At 42.4% G+C, this 15,940-nt stretch overlaps 1 protein-coding gene across 6 annotated transcripts in view; it reads left to right on the top strand.

Moving 5' to 3' along the window:
* The window catches only part of LOC147901072 (S-adenosyl-L-methionine-dependent methyltransferases superfamily protein), a 75,618-nt gene that overhangs the window by 45,530 nt on the left and 14,148 nt on the right, over positions 1-15,940 (top strand). The window lies entirely within an intron of this gene.

Here is a 15,940-nt window from a genome sequence, read left to right as displayed (position 1 = left end):
CCTTGGTGGCTGTGGGTAATTTGTTCCACTTGTGTGTTAATCTCTCGCTTCCTTTAGGGTTTGTTTTGCTTGGTCTTCCATCATTGCTGGTCGGTAATCGACGATCTTTGCTCTCATTTACTCTTTGTTCATAAGCTGCCTTTGTGTGGGGGTAATTTTGCCTTGCTTTTCTTCTAATCCTATTGCTGTCCGTACGCCATTTCCCATTTGAGTGTAAGACTCCTTTCTACTCCCTTTTTTTCCTTCTCAAAACCTTCATTAGGTTTGCAAGATTTCGCCTCTCTTTGTGCCACTATCAATATCTTTACAGTAGTGGCAGCTTCTGAAGTAGATAAGACTTTTGTCAGGATAATGCTCTCACAAAGTAAGAAGCAAAAGCATAGTTTAGTTCGGGTCAGGATGACCCGGTTCACGCCTCTCATGAGGCATAGCATGTGTTCGATTGTAAAGCCAAGCTCGTTTTTAAAACTGAGCTTGGTGGAGGATCAAAAGACTACCTTAGCTTTTTGGCGAAAAGCCAAGCTCCTTTTAAAACCGAGCTTCTTGGAGGATGAAAGTATAAACTTGGTTTTAAAACCGAGCTTATCTTTTCATCCTCCACGATGACGGTTCTAAAACTGAGCTTGGCTTCTCATGCTCGCTTGTAAAGCCAAGCTGGGTTTCGAAACCAAGCTTGGCTTTTCATGAAAAGAATCTAGACCCTACACAACTTCCTTACACATAGTACATATATGTGTGAAGGTTTTGAAAACACCAGGATGGATTGGAAAGATCCTCCTACAGTGAGATAGTTGATCACGTGAGGGAATATGCCAAAAATGCTGTCATAAATTTTTTCCCAGGTCGAATGCTTGTAGCTACTGATGTGGGCAACTGACTCACAAGGACCCTGGGGGGTTGTTTTATGCAAAAAGGTTCATTATGCTGCCAGAGGTTTTCTTGAAGTTATCATGACTGATGAGGAGCACAAACAACACTCCTAGAGTATTCTCCAATTTATTATGGGTAGCACATGGTGCATATCTTACCATGGTCTCTCACTTAGGATTATGCCTCTCTCATTAGGCATCGCTGTCCAGTATGTGTAGAGGTTGTGGAGTTTCCCCAATGTTTGGGAAAACTTTTACCGAAGATTGCAGTTTCATTAGGCACAGTGGCTTGCCCTCCTAGACAAAATGGCAATTCTAACAGGTTTTGCATATTATCAGGCACTGATGTCCCTACTCCATTTCCTACTCTGTCACTGTAAATAATGTAGACATGGGCATTGCTTTTTATAAATTGAAATGGTGTATTTATGGCTTCTCAATGTCTAGTGGTTCTTCACAAGATGCCTCCTCCTGTTCAAAGCAAGGATGTCACCTCTACATTTGGGTCCAAAAATAAGAGCAATAAGCTACCTCTTAAAGTGCAAGAAAAAGGGAAAGCCACGGTCGCCTCAACTAATATTGGAGCTGGCTCAAATTTTTCTCTTGCTCAGCCAAAAGCTAAGACAAATGATGGTTGGCAAACACCCAAGAAAATGGTCTCTGTTAGAAGGCCCCCTCCCTCTTGTACATGGAATGGTGCATCTTCCTTTGGATATACTCCAGCTGAAAACTCTGGCATGGGTATCACTTGGGCTGCGGTGAGTGCTAGTTGTACTCTCTTTCCTAGAAGAGGGTGCCATCATCTCTTTGCAGAAGTCTCAGGATCTTGCTCGGGATCTTGATCTTTCTCAGTGGTTTCCGACATTGTGTATACTTGTACATTTATACATATGTAGTCACAAATAAAGTGCATGGTTATTATTACGTCAACTATAATACCTAGGCCATGATAGGAGGTCGGAAACCAAGAGGGCTCGACAGTGCTACGGTGGACACAAAGGTTAAGGGCTGGGAATAATCATACCTAGCATTAAAGAGGGATGTCCAAGCAAGGTTAAAAGGTAAGGTCCTGTAAAAAGACAGTCCACATGGCAGGCACTAGGTACAGGGGGAGAGTTCTAGAGAGAACCCAAGAGAGAAGGAGAGAGAATGAAGGGAAAGACATACGACTCTCTCTCACATAGAGATGAAGGGGTTTTTTCTAGAGTACTCGTGGCTGGGTGGACAATGCGCAAAAAGCCCTCTATCTTGTTGTTGATGTAGCATTGGTATCAGAGTAGGTAGCCAAACGAATCCACCGAAGTATTGTTTATGGTTCAGAACCAAGAAACGGGTGGTTCTGGCACCAATCACTATTGACGCATCGGCGTCTCAATTCCTATCGTTGAATGCAAGGTGCAGCTTCTGTTTTTATGCCACCTATTGCAGGGATGTTGTGTAGATCAACGTGGAACTATCCTCAGATAAAGTAGCTCCACATATGGCATGCATGCCGCATATATGAGTGGTCTCAGGTGTGGTGTTTTTGAAAAGGACAGCCATGCCCTAGAGCCTTGTACCCCACTCTCTCCTCAATTCCCTCCTATGAGATGACTCCCATGTGTATCCTATCACTGTGGGCAGCGCTCTCTCTAGGCTCTCATGTGTCTCGGTGTAGAATATTAGGTCTCTGTTATTGTATATTTCCAGAACTCCTCCCGGATCGGACCAAAGTGTGCCATTACAATTTCACACTGCCATTTCATTCCATTGTGTGCACTCATCCCATGGGCTTGACTCCATCATAATTCTCCATCTTCCTTCACTTCCTTCTCCTTCCTCTCTCCTCTCTCTCGAATGATCACCCTACTATCCCTGTATACAGCCCATTTCCTTGCTTCTCTTGCTTCCATTATGCATACCATACCCTCCTTCCATTGTTCCCGTTGTAGGAGAGTGAGATCATGTCATGGGGATGTAAATTTCTAGTTTTTAGGGATCTACAGTGACTGACTTGGCCTCAAACTGATTAAATTTGCAAAGGACACTTCATTCCATGGGCCAAGGCAAGGGACTGAAGGTTAGAGAGGGGTAAAAATCCCCTTAGCCAAAAATAGCTCTAGGAGCCACGTTTGGCAAGCTGGGACAAGGCAAAAAGTCAAATTTGCTTTGAGGCTTTTTTTCTGGACCACAGAAGAACAAGGACAGGCAAGTCATAGGCTGGGAAAGTGCTATTCTATTACATCACCCTACTGATTTTGGACTACTAGGACAATCTGTGGCGGTGGGATGCCAGATGCTCAAAACGAATTCCTTTTGTGCCAAAAACCTCCAAAGCAATTCGTTTCTGCTGCATGCCTACTGTTCATGCCTTCCCAGAGCCCCAAATCTGATTCACACTTCTTCTAGGAGCCTTCGAGGCTAGGCGCCTAACTATCAAAACCGCACTTTTCTAGGCAGTTTGGAGCTTCAAGGTTTGCTGTGCCAAAGGCTTTCCAGGGCTGCCAGACCTGAATTTGCTGCTCCAGATCCACTCTAGGGTCACCAGATAGGCTTTTGGGGTGCCACATTGGTGCCAGATCCATTTCGCCTACGAGGATTGGTGGACTACCAAGGGACGAGGGGTGCCAGAATCGTTTTTGCTGTTTTTCACCTCTTCTAGGGCTGCTCCTGCCTGATTCCGCATGTCGGAGTGCTTGAGAATTGCTCCAAGAGTAGGCCCGTTTCACCCAGGAGCAGGCCCATTTCACCTAGGAGCAGGCGATTGTTACGACGCAGCAAGCTAGTCACGAGCTTAGACATTACATCGTGGATCTCAAGAAGGAGTTTTCTTCCTTGAGCGTGGCCTTTAGGGGGTACACCTGCAGTAGCCGTGGAGGATCAGATAGCCACCATGCAGTTAGCCATAGTAGAGACATCCAATGGATAGATGTGGTGAAGCGGGAACTTGCAAAGTCCATTGTTTCGGCTACCCTTTTGGAGCAGCAGCAGAGGGCCACCAAGGCTCTCAATATCAGAGTAGGAGGGATCCCACGTACAAAGATTGCACCGATGGGCGACACGACCACCTTCGTGGCGACCATACTAGGGGTTTCGGACCATGCTATTGTGGGAGCATGGCGAGCAGAGAGAGATCCCAACAGAGAGCAGCCTCTTGTTATACGCTTCAAGGACACTCAGGCATGCCTAGCAACTTGGCGTCATAGATCGGCTCTATGAGATCACCCCACTATATCTATGGATGAGGACCTGACTCCTTAACAAATAGAGGAGAGACGTGCCCTTTTGCAACTGCGTGATGCGGCTCGCAAAGAGGGAAAGTGGGCAATAGTGCATGATGGACGTCTCATTACCGGACCCTGTCCGCTCCTCCACATAGGGGAGCGGGGTCTATTGGAATTATCGCCATAATTTATGGCAATGACCAATGTATGACTAACAAGTGGGTTAGGGGCATTTTTCCCTCTTTAGAGGTTTTTCCCCCTAACCATAGTTAGGACCCCTAAGTACAGCTAGTAGTTAGGATAAGGTTTTTTCACTAAGACAAAACCTTAGGCTTGTATCTTGTTCCTATCTTTTTCAATACATTGCTTCGTGTGCTCTTGCTCTCCTTTCTCCTTCATTTGGTATCAGAGTAGGTAGCTCCAAGCCCTTCCAGCCCACCATCTTCTTCGTTTGCTTCAACCTCCCGCCCGTAGAGCTCCTGCCCATATAGCCTGTACATTTCGGTTCGTACAGCTGTCGTCAGTCCATACCCTATATGGAAGACTAAGCTGTCTGTTCGTACGTCGAGACACTCCGTCCGTACGTTGATTGTACAAGCACCGTCCATAAGTCAACCATACATTGCAGCCCGTCGGCCGTACACTGTTCCGTACTGCATCGTCGTACAACCTGCGCCAACCCACCGCCAGCTCATCGTTCAGTCGATCGTACATGTTTGTACAACTGTACGGTTCTGTATCGTAAAGCCGTATAGTCCATAGTGTACGGACTGTCTCACCACTACAGGTCCCGCATGCTTCGAACTCCGTGCTAGTAGCTACCTTGTTCATCTCCTGTGTGCACTTAGGCGCTCTCGTTTTTCGTGACCTTTGTAGGTTACATTTGCAGGTGATAGTTGCAGATTGCATTTGGGGCTTTTGGTTTTGTAGAGAAATTCGGGGCTTTTGCTGATAATTGTAAAATTTAGGGCTTTTAGTCAAATTTTCCTCTTTCAGTTGCAATTCCTCACAAGAATTTGGGGCTTTTGGCTTTTGGATGCAATTTTGCAGTGTACAAGTTGTTTGGCATCTTTGCAGGTAGTTTTGGACTCAGATGGAGTGACATTGCATACATTTGGGCATTTGTAGGACATTTTGGTGGCATCTTGAGCCTTTGATTGGCTATGACAGTAACTTGTCATTGTGGACAGAGTTTTTGGCAGATTTGGGTTGTGCATCTGAAATCCCAGGATGGGATATTTCTTGTCACATTTGTTGCATTTTGTTTTCCTTGGGTGTTATGGCCCGTAACAATCCCAATCAAGTGTTTGGCGTCCTCACACAGGAGGATAAGTTGGATGGTACCAATTACTCTTTATGGAGTTTTATGGTACATAATATTTTAGGTGGCAAACATTTGTGAAATTATGTCATTGGGGATGAGACACGGCCAGAGAATGTGGCTGCACCTGCCACTCCTCCTCAACAAGGTGGAGGAAGGGGTAGAGGGCAAGCTCAGGGTGTAGGACAAGTGCTAGGTGCTGCTACAGTGGTGCCTCCCACACAGGAATGGAAAAGGTGGGATTCACGTGATGCACATGTACTTTCAGTAATCTTTCTTTTTGTCAAAAGGTTTATTATTCTGCACATTCGGTCATGCAAGACCTCAAAGGCAGCTTGGGATATTTTGGAGAGTATGTTTGCAGCCCGCAATGATGCCAGGGTATCTTTCCTGAAGAGAGAGTTGACTCATACTCATATGGATGAGGGTGACTCTATGTCTGAGCACCTCACTAAACTTCAGGATTTGCGAGAGCAATTGTTGAATATTGATGAGATCATTCCAAATTCAGAGATGGTTACTACCAGTTTGAATTCTCTTCTTGAGTCTTATCGTGGTTTTCACACTTCATTGAACTTGCCTTTGAGGGGGGGTGGCAACCCTCTCACCTTTCATGAGTTGATAGGGCTTTTGTTGCAGGAAGAACAAACCAGGGTGAACATGGCCTCACGGGCTGGTGAGCATGCCATGTTTTCGAAGTTCAAGCCCAAAGGGAAGGGGCAGCATAAGCAACGTGCAAATCAGCCTACACATCAGCATAAAGCTGATTCTGGAGAGCCTTCTCACAAGGCCAAGAATGATGTAGAGAAGCCCAAGAGAAAGGGCGTTTGTCATTATTGCAAGCAGCTAGGTCACTACATAGGAGAATGCAAGAAAAGAAATGCCAAGGATAAGAAAAAGGATTCAAGCATGGTTGTCACAGATTCAGCTCCTCATGATGGTGGTGATGCTTCAGCCAACTCAGTGGAAGAAGACTATGCCTTTTTGACTTGATTTTCAAGTGGCTGCTCCGGATACTACAGCCACATCTGAGGATGACTCTTATGCTTTTCTGCCTTGCAGTAATGATTCTTCTAAGGATTCATGTGCTTTCAATGTCAACGAGACATTGAATAATTGGTACTTTGATAGTGGTGCCACCAAACATATCACTTCCAGAAAGTGTTTGTTTGATTCTCTGCATCCATCACCCACTGGAAAAAGGGTGTCTTGTGCAAATGATTTTTCTTATTCAGTTCGTGGTATTGGTGAGATTGTACTTACAGCCACAGATGGCACACATTTCAGAATTCATGATGTGCTTTATGTACCTGGAATCAAGAAGAATTTGCTTTCAGTGTCCTCTCTCAATAAAAGAAGAATTCAGGTTGTCTTCGAAGATGAAAATGCAGTTCGAGATAGAGAAGATGATTATGCCTTGAGACTATTTGGCATGCTGTTTCGTGGTCTTTTTCAGCTTGATGTTTTTGAGAAAATATTAGATAATGCACTTGCAGTTTTACTCTCACTGTTGCTATGCAGAATGCAGAGTTATGGCATGCCAGATATGGACATATGAGTTATGGCAGCTTGATGACACTTCAAAAGCACTCTATGGTTGATGCTTTACCTCCCTTGGAGTCACATCCCCCTCATGCTTGTGAAGGGTGCATACTTGGGAAGATGCACAGGTTTCCCTTCAAGAAGGATGATGTAGTACGAGCTGTTCGGAAATTACAGCTTCTTCATAGTGATGTCTGAGGTCCCATGAGGACTCCTGCATTGGGTGGTTATCTCTATTATGTCACATTTATTGATGACTACTCAAACTACACTTGGGTCTATGGTTTAAAGAAAAAATCAGATGTGTTTAAGCATTTTCGACACTTTGTAGCAAAGGTTGAGAATGAAACAAGACTCACGGTGCAGATTCTACGCACAAATAGAGGGGGGGAGTTTATGTCTCATGAATTTGAGGCTTATTTGAAAGAGAAAGGCATCACACATCAGCTTACAGTGAGGCTTACCCCTCAGCAAAATTGCAAAGCTTACCAGAAGAATAGAACTCTTATTGAGATGGATAGATGCATGCTCACAGGCAAAAAGTTGCCTCACAGATTTTGGCTTGAGGGTCTCATGTGTGCCAACTATGTTTTGAATCGAGCTCCCACTAAGGCTTTGAAAACAAAGGCCCCTTATGAAGTTTGGCATGGGAGAAAGCCTTTAATGGAACATTTTCGTGTCTTTGGGATGTGTTGCATATGCCCATGTGCCTGTTGAGTTTCGACATAAGCTGCCAGACAAGGCACTTAAATGCATATTTGTTGGGTATAGTGCAGAGAGCAAAGGTTACCGTCCCTATAATCCTGCTACACACAAGATTTTTGTCAGTAGAGATGTAAAATTCAGCACATACACGAGCTGAATTTAATGTGCCAGCTTCTTCTACATCAGATGATGTTTTTGAGGGATTAATACCCATTGCTTTGGGTTCCGCATATGACATCCCCACTGAAAATCAGCATTTACAGCAAGCTTCTCTTGTTGCACATGCCCCAATTCAGCCACAGACTGATTTAATTCCTCCACAAGTAGTGGAAGATGCTGTCAGGCAAGAGATTACAGAAATACACGCAGCCAAAACTATTCCGAATTGCCTACTCCAAACTCTCAAAGAGAGTAGGCTTGATGCTCCTTTGCCTAGCAGAACTCGTAGTGCAACAAGGCACGAAGGGGGGGCTCTTTCTGTTGAATCAGCTTATGCAGGTACTCTTCTTGATGAGGAAGAGCCTAATACTTTTGAAGAAGCTAAGGACAGTGTGCATTGGATGCATGCCATGCAAGATGAGTTGCAGTCTATTGAGAAAAATCAGACCTAGAATCTTGTGGATTTGCCACTAGGAAAGCATGCCATAGGTACCAGATGGATTTTCAAAGTAAAAAGAAAGTCAAATGGGTCCATTGACAGGTACACGGCACTGCTAGTTGAAAAAGGCTATGCTCAGAAGAGGGCATCGATTATGAGGAGACATTTGGTCCTACTTCCAGGATGAGCACTATTAGATTAGTTATTGCTATGGCTGCACATTTTGATTGGAATGTTTATCAGTTGGACATAAAAACAGCCTTTCTTAATGGAGACTTGTTGGAAGAGGTTTATGTCAAGTAATTTCTTGGCTTTGAAATTTTGGGTAATGCACATAAAGTTTGCAAGTTGAATAAAGCTTTGTACGGGCTGAAAGAAGCCCCATGTGCATGGTACTCTAAGATCGATACCTTTTTGACCAGCAAGGGGCTTCATAACAAAGCATCTTTTGAAGACTCTGTGCCATACTCTCCCACTTGATACTTGAAGTGCAAGTCTAAGCCTTTGATTGCTTCTAACAAATAGGGAAAAAATTTAACCAAAACATACGCGTGTAATCCACATTCAGGTGCTTTGTTTGTTATTTCTAAAGAATCTTTCAAAGAAAGACACGTTCTAGTATTGCTCCAAAGGTGCTTGCATATCAAGAACAACTACTTCAATTCTTCATTGTTCTGTGTATTTATTCACACTCTCTAGTCTCTCTAAGTTGCCTCTAGCATGTACAATCTTCCATGGCATCTCTTTCACACTCTGAATGGAGGTACCAAATTTAGAGTTATGTATCCAAGAAAGGAATGTCAAAGCAATTTGAGGTAGCATCACATTTGTCGACTTGCTGGGATTTAAGTGGTCTTTCAACTACTTATTACAATAACCAAATATAATCTGATACGTGTCATTGGTGATATCATAAAACCGTTTCAGCTCCTCCAAACTCTTACCTACATTATCTTGTGACTTTGCCTTGAGGAAAGTAGCAATATTTGGTTGAAGGACTTTATGACTTTTCATTTTCCAGCACCTTTCGTCATGGTTTTGATGCTCGTTGCCTAGGAACCAGATAAAATGACCTTTTTTTCTAAGATTTCATGCTGCAAAGCGGATATCATGGAGTCCTCGATGCCCAACAAACAACAGAACATTGTTGGTCCTAGTCTTGCCCTTTGCTTGATTGATTTCTCCCATGTTACCGAAAGTGGAAACTTGCATTGTGCTCATCTCTTGGACCAATACCTCACCCTTTTGATTTGGTAAATTTCCATTGACATATCTATGCATGATTTCCATCCATCCTTGGAAGAGGTCCTTAGAAGTGTTGCTTTGTTTTCATTCTCTTTTGTTTATTTGACGTATTTTAGTAAGCACTGGGTTTGCCCAAGAGACTCCGCGGGTCTTTAGAAACCCAGTATAGCTGCTTATGCTTGGGCACTGATGACGTGTTGCTTTGCTTGCTAAGTATGTCTTCCTTTTGTTTTTCATAAAAGTTTTTGTTTACCTGTTTTTTCTTCTCTTTCATTTTCTCTTTTATTTTCTTTGTAGATTTTTGATCTTTAGAACAACAAAAATTCTAAATTTGTATGATTGGACTTATTCTAGTCTTACAAAGGTATATGTATATATATATACATCTGAACATATAATCATATGAACATCTTTTTGGTGGAAACTGTTTCCACAATTTTGGATAATATCGATAAAGTCCTGCACAACAATAATATAGCATATATGGCTCACTGCTCTCAAGATTCGTTTTAAAGTCAAGCTTACACAAGGAAGAGAAAGCATAAAAAACAATATAGAATGACACTCATTTTTTATAGAATGGTTTTAAAACCCGATCTTATATCATCAATGAAGAATGTCACCAAGATAGCAAATTTTAAAAACAAAATGATAGAAGAAATCCTTACATCCCATTCTTTTTGTGATTGATGTCCTTTAGCAGCTTCAGCTTTAGGCTTCTCTGGTCTCTTGAATGCAACCCACTGACTTCGTAACTGCTTCAGTTGTTATACGTTCTTTTGAAGTTCCTCATTGGCATTTCATGAAATTACCTAACACATTTGCTTTGGACAATTCAATACTGTTCTTGTGATTCTTCTTGCATAAACACCTTGGTATGTTTTACCATTGGAAAATCACTCATTTGCAAAATTTTAGCTGCCTCAATTGCGTGTTGCCCTAATAGCACCCAATCAGAGTATGTAACGGAAGATGCGTTTTATAGCCTACCAATGTTTTGTCTTTGGGCTGTGCATATATCTATCTGCTCACTTGTGATACTACAAACTGAATATGGGTCTGTGTATTGCACAAATAAATGAGGCATCCTACAGCTTGGCTGTAGAGTGCGGCATCTACTGATTCACCTACATCATACATAGTAAGCTTCAGCCCTGGCTCCATGGGAGTGGTTGTAGGCTTGCAATCTTGCATGTTGAACCAATCCAAGAGCTTTTGCACATACTTGGATTGAGACATAATAATGCCACGCCTCTTTTGTTTAAATTTGATCCCCAAATAAAAATGTAACATGCCCAAATCTGACATGTCAAATGTAGCTTTCAATTCATCTTTGAAATCTACAATTTTTTCTTTGTGTGACCCTGTGAGAAGCATGTCATCTACATAAAGAATGATGACTAAAATATCCCCCCCCATCCTTCTTGATGTAGAGGGTCCTAACTAGTTCTACTTTGTCTACTCTCCTGTGTTCTCTATCCTCTCCAACCTCTATCCTCTCCAACAGTCAACCTCTACTTGCCTCTACTTGCCTCCTCTATCCTCTCCAACCTCTAGCCTTGCCAATCCCATGCTCTATCCTCTACTTGCCTTCCCTCTCCAACACTTCCAAGCCCTTCTTCATTCCATTATCCATGCCATGGCCTCGAGACGTGCCGGTGGAAGCACAAGGTGGGATGTGTGGCAAGATATACTATTTTTTTAAAGAGAGATGGCACATCTAAAGGTCCTTGCCATGCCATTCCAAAGGGGATCTTCTTGACATACGGAGATACGTTTACCGAATTTGCTGAGATTTGACACCTCCTCCATCCTGTGGTCACAGATCAGGTTCTTTAAGCTAAGGTGTTGATTGAGTAGCAGAAGTTGGGCATTAAGGCAATGGTCACATCATCCTAATTAGATACCGGGGATGTGGAGGGTTCAGGTATGCCTCACCCATAGCAGGAGGGGCCCCCATCTACATCGACATCATAGGTGCATGGGAGTATCTCAGTTGAGCCTCTCCATGGCACCACTCCATCTACATGCAATGTCAGTTGGGCTATCCACTATGCCATCAGCTCCTCCACGGTTTCCAGCCAAGAGAACACGTGGTCTAGCAGCTTCCACTCCAAGAGTTATTCCTATACAGGTTGCTTGGATACCACGCCTGAAGCAAGAGGCTGAAACTGCATAGGAGAAGTTCTTCTGTGCTTGCAATATATCCTTCAATGTTGCAAGGACTGCTGCCTACAAGAAGTTTTACCACGCACTTGTAGCTGCTGGTAGAGCAGGAGTATCATCCCTTACACCTGCTAGTTCTGAGACTTTTTGTACCACATGTTTAAAAAAGCAAGTGGGATTAATTCAGAAAGATGTGGGGGGACTCAAGGAAGCCTGGAGTCGGTATGGATGCACCATAGTGTCCGACGGATGGAGTGACACAAAGAGGAGGCATATGATTAATATGTTGGTCACTTGTTGTGTGGGCAACATCTTCTTGAGGGTGGTTGATGCTTCACATGTGGGCCTTCACATCACCAGAGAGTGGATATGGGGTCATATTGAGGCAGCCATCAAGGAGGTTGGTGAAGACAATGTGGTGCAAGTCCTCATCGACAATGGCTCCAACTGTAGGAGAATGGGAAGTGTCCTTGAGGAGAAGTATTTGAAGATGATATAGACTCCTTGTGCTTCACACTCTATTGGAAAACTGCCTTGGGTGTCTATTGTGGTACAAAAAGCGCTACATTTTCTTGGTTTTTAGCAGGTATGAATTTGAATAATGAATTCTCATTCAATATTTAATGCATCAAATTATTGATTGTTAAATTTGTTTGTAATTCTCTCTTGGAAATTTCTTCTTCACCAAGGACTCACAAAGGGCTTAATTTTCTTAGGCTAGTTAAGACCAAAGAGAGCCTTTGTCGAATATTGACCAGTTCAGATTGGCTGGACTGGAATGACTCGAGATTGCCCGCTGGACATAATGTAGGGGCGATTGTCTTCGACAATCAGTTTTGGCAGGAAGCCCTTTGCATTGAGATGTCCATAGAGCCCTTTTGTACTTCGTGCTTTGACTCTTCAACCACGAGGGTTGTACTATGGGCCTGCTATATGAGTTCATGCTGAAGCTTTGAAAAGCCATAGAGGATTGCCCTATCCTCGAGCAGAGGAGATAAATTAAAAGTCTTGTAACTTGCCCTTATAAGTTATTACTTAATACTAAGTCCTGATTCCTTTAAGCTCTTGGCTCTAGGTTCTAACTTGATCTCTTTTGGTAAACAAAAAATTTTCAGAAAAGATGACACATTAGGGATTTGGACGAAGAGATGCGATTGGTTTCATAGGCCAATCCACACTGTCGCACATATGGTCCATCCCTTATGGAAGGAGCTTGCTACATTGGATGATTGTGTGCTTGTGAGTGGATGGACCCAGTACTTGGAGAAAGTACGCAAGCCATCGGTCCAGAATAGGTGAGGTGAACCGTGATTTAAGAATCTAGATTCAAGATTAGCAATTTAGCTACTCCGTGCTAGCATGGCTTGCAAGTTAGTAAGTTACTGCAGCTTGCAGTAGTCTAATTACTTTATATTATCTAATTATTTATATTGTCTTTTTTGTATTGCAAATTGCAATAGAATTGAAGAGGATATAGTGTAGTTTCGCAACGACATGGGTCATTTCTCCCGTGCAATTGCCAAGGAAAGTGACAATAGGCTGCTGGCTCTTACTTGGTGGGAGAAATCTAGGATTTTGAATCCCTCATTGCAGACCCTGGCTCTTCGCATCCTCTCATAAGATTGCACATCAGGTTCAGCTGAGATGATATGTAGTATATGTGCAAACAAGTAAGTTCTTAATTGTTTAGTCAATAGATATAGATTATAAGTTATATTTTGAAAAATAGCTCTTAAGTTGTGAGAATTTGTAAATTATGTCAAGTTGAGCGTGGAGCAGCTATGTTTGCTTGAGACGTACAGATCTGCAAATGGTAATGGTAGAAGCCGAAGCAAGTTAATCCCGACAAGATAAAGCTAAAACCTGTTGATATCTCTATCATCCAGCGAAGTTGAGAGAACGATGATACCTACGACTTTCTGCGACATGATATACTTCGATTCCGATGTCAGTCACGTTCGATGGCTCATGCTCGCGCACCACGAGTACTAGCTGGTGCTACTACAGAGGATATAGAGACATCTACCATGGCCTCGGGATCCTCCTTACATGTTACATGTATTACATTTTATTGTCTTTTGTATCCATGGTTGACTCTTGAGTCTTGAGCAATGAAATCTGATCCATGGATCATCTTTTGCAATGCGTATCTTGATTCTTCAAAGTTTAAACTTCAAATGGGCATTACAAATTTTAATTTAAACTTTAAACTTGAACATCGAAAGTTGAATGAATCGTGATCAAATTTGAATCTTGATTTTGTTTACTCAGTACTGTTTAAAATATGGGCCATGGGCCATGGCATATGTTTGCACTGTATTTTGTGCAGCATAATGCATTTGCAACCAGTAAGATCTATGTTGACGAGATTGGAATCTCCATGACTCCATTGTCACTTGTAGGCTATTGGGCTGTCTTTTGAATTTTTAGAGTGCTTAGTTTATGTAATAAATATAATTTATATAAAATACACATTTATTAGGCATTTCTAGACAAAACACGTGTAAAATTCTAGGAACGTTTTTTGTGACACTGGAGCGAGGGGGGACCTGCTCTAATACCAAATATTGAAAATTGGAAGCGAGAGTACGCAAGAGAATGGAGCTGAACCAAAGCTGGAAGGACATTGCAGCAGCAACAATGAACTACAATGCTAGGGTAGTCATAGAGATGAAACCCTAGAATGAATCCTAACTGAGATCAAAATATGTGTGGTGACTTACTCACCCACAAGTTCAACCTCTAACTGAGGTTAGGGATAAAAAAACCTTAATAAAGGAAAAAGGTGCCCCTTTTACATAACATTGGCGACTGTCTTAGGGAATATAAATATTTCAAACAAGGAGTAGGTTACATAGAGGAACAACGGCGAAAAGTTCTCAAAGTCTTTGTGACAGCTAAAGTGCTATTGAGGTTGCACATAATCTAGTGCTACATGGCAAGACTTATATCAATGGGTGGGAGATGATTGATACATGACATGTGGAGGCGATGTATGTGCCTACATTCAAGAATGTGGCAGATCTTTTCACAAATTCTTTCCTGAATGACAAGCTTGACACCTATAAGTTTGCTATTTGGATGAGAGACAGTGGCGACATCAAGTAGTCCTAGTATAGTCTTGGCTACTTGATTCGTCTAGCTACTAATATGTCTTTCAGCTCTTTTAAATTAGTAGTATTTGCTAGTCAAGGAAGATTCTCTGCCAAATCCTACCTCTTAATCGTTAATAAGTAACTTATCGCATATTACGGGATTTCACTGTGAAGGGCCATGCTAGCTTGTCTTTCATTTTGCAGTATTTCTCATTTTTCTCATCTTCTTGTTTCTTTGACTACGTAATAGAGAGCAGCAGCAGCCATAGCTTTCATGCTTCTCACAAAGCACATCAGATTCCTGCATCATCTCTCGATCTTCATACATATAGCTGACCTACCCTTCGTAAGGCTGCATGTATTCTCACAGTGGCTATTCCAGAACTTAGAAGCTGGGCAAAGTAGCCCACAAGCTGTTTGCTATTTGCTATCACTTTCATCCTGTCCAAGCTGGCAACCGGCCAAGAACCAATGTTTCACATTTAGCTCGAACTGCATCATGCAATAGGATCATGAAGGCAAATTTTTCTAGCCATTTGAATCGTATCCTAGTCCTGGATGAATCACCTTCTTAGGGAGCCAAGTTGCAATTCATGATGGACTCCTAACTCTATAGGGTCAACGACTAGAAGAAGAAAGGGATTCGTGCTCATATGCAATGAATTCCAAGCCCTCCAACATGCCTCAAAAATGCATCATTTGGGAGGAAAATTATCAATTAGATAAGCCCAAACTTACACAAAGCCAAGTCCTCCCGCACATCAAGATTTCCATTCTTAAGACAAACAAGCAATGGAAAACATTCTTTTTTTCTCATGCAAATCTGACTTAGCAAGATTCTTTCAAAAGCTCAAAATCTTGGACTTGATACCAATTGAAATACCCCAAACCAGGCAAGTCACTTCTGACCTTTGGTAGGGTGTAGCCCATGGACTATCCCAATACTAAGCCCTAGGCTTGTATTTATAAGCCTAGCCTAGCTATCTTTAGTAGCTAGCCCTAACATTAGGCTTCATGCATAAAGTAGCTTTACTTCTCATAAGAACCTCTTCATTTCCAATGAAGCTAGCTTTTCCATGCATAGCTTACTTTACTTGGATTAGCTCTATCCATGGGATCTACACCTCATCTATTCTAGCTCCAGTGCCAACCTTAGGCTATTTTGTACCCTAAGACTACACCCTAACCCTCGATCC

This window comes from Dipteris shenzhenensis, chromosome 6, assembly GCF_047967505.1.
Source record: "Dipteris shenzhenensis isolate YYH24624 ecotype China chromosome 6, Dip_SZ_1.0, whole genome shotgun sequence".
Classification (NCBI taxonomy): domain Eukaryota; kingdom Viridiplantae; phylum Streptophyta; class Polypodiopsida; order Gleicheniales; family Dipteridaceae; genus Dipteris; species Dipteris shenzhenensis.
Note: the sequence above shows the minus strand (reverse complement) of the source record. Positions and strands in the feature narration are given on the sequence as shown.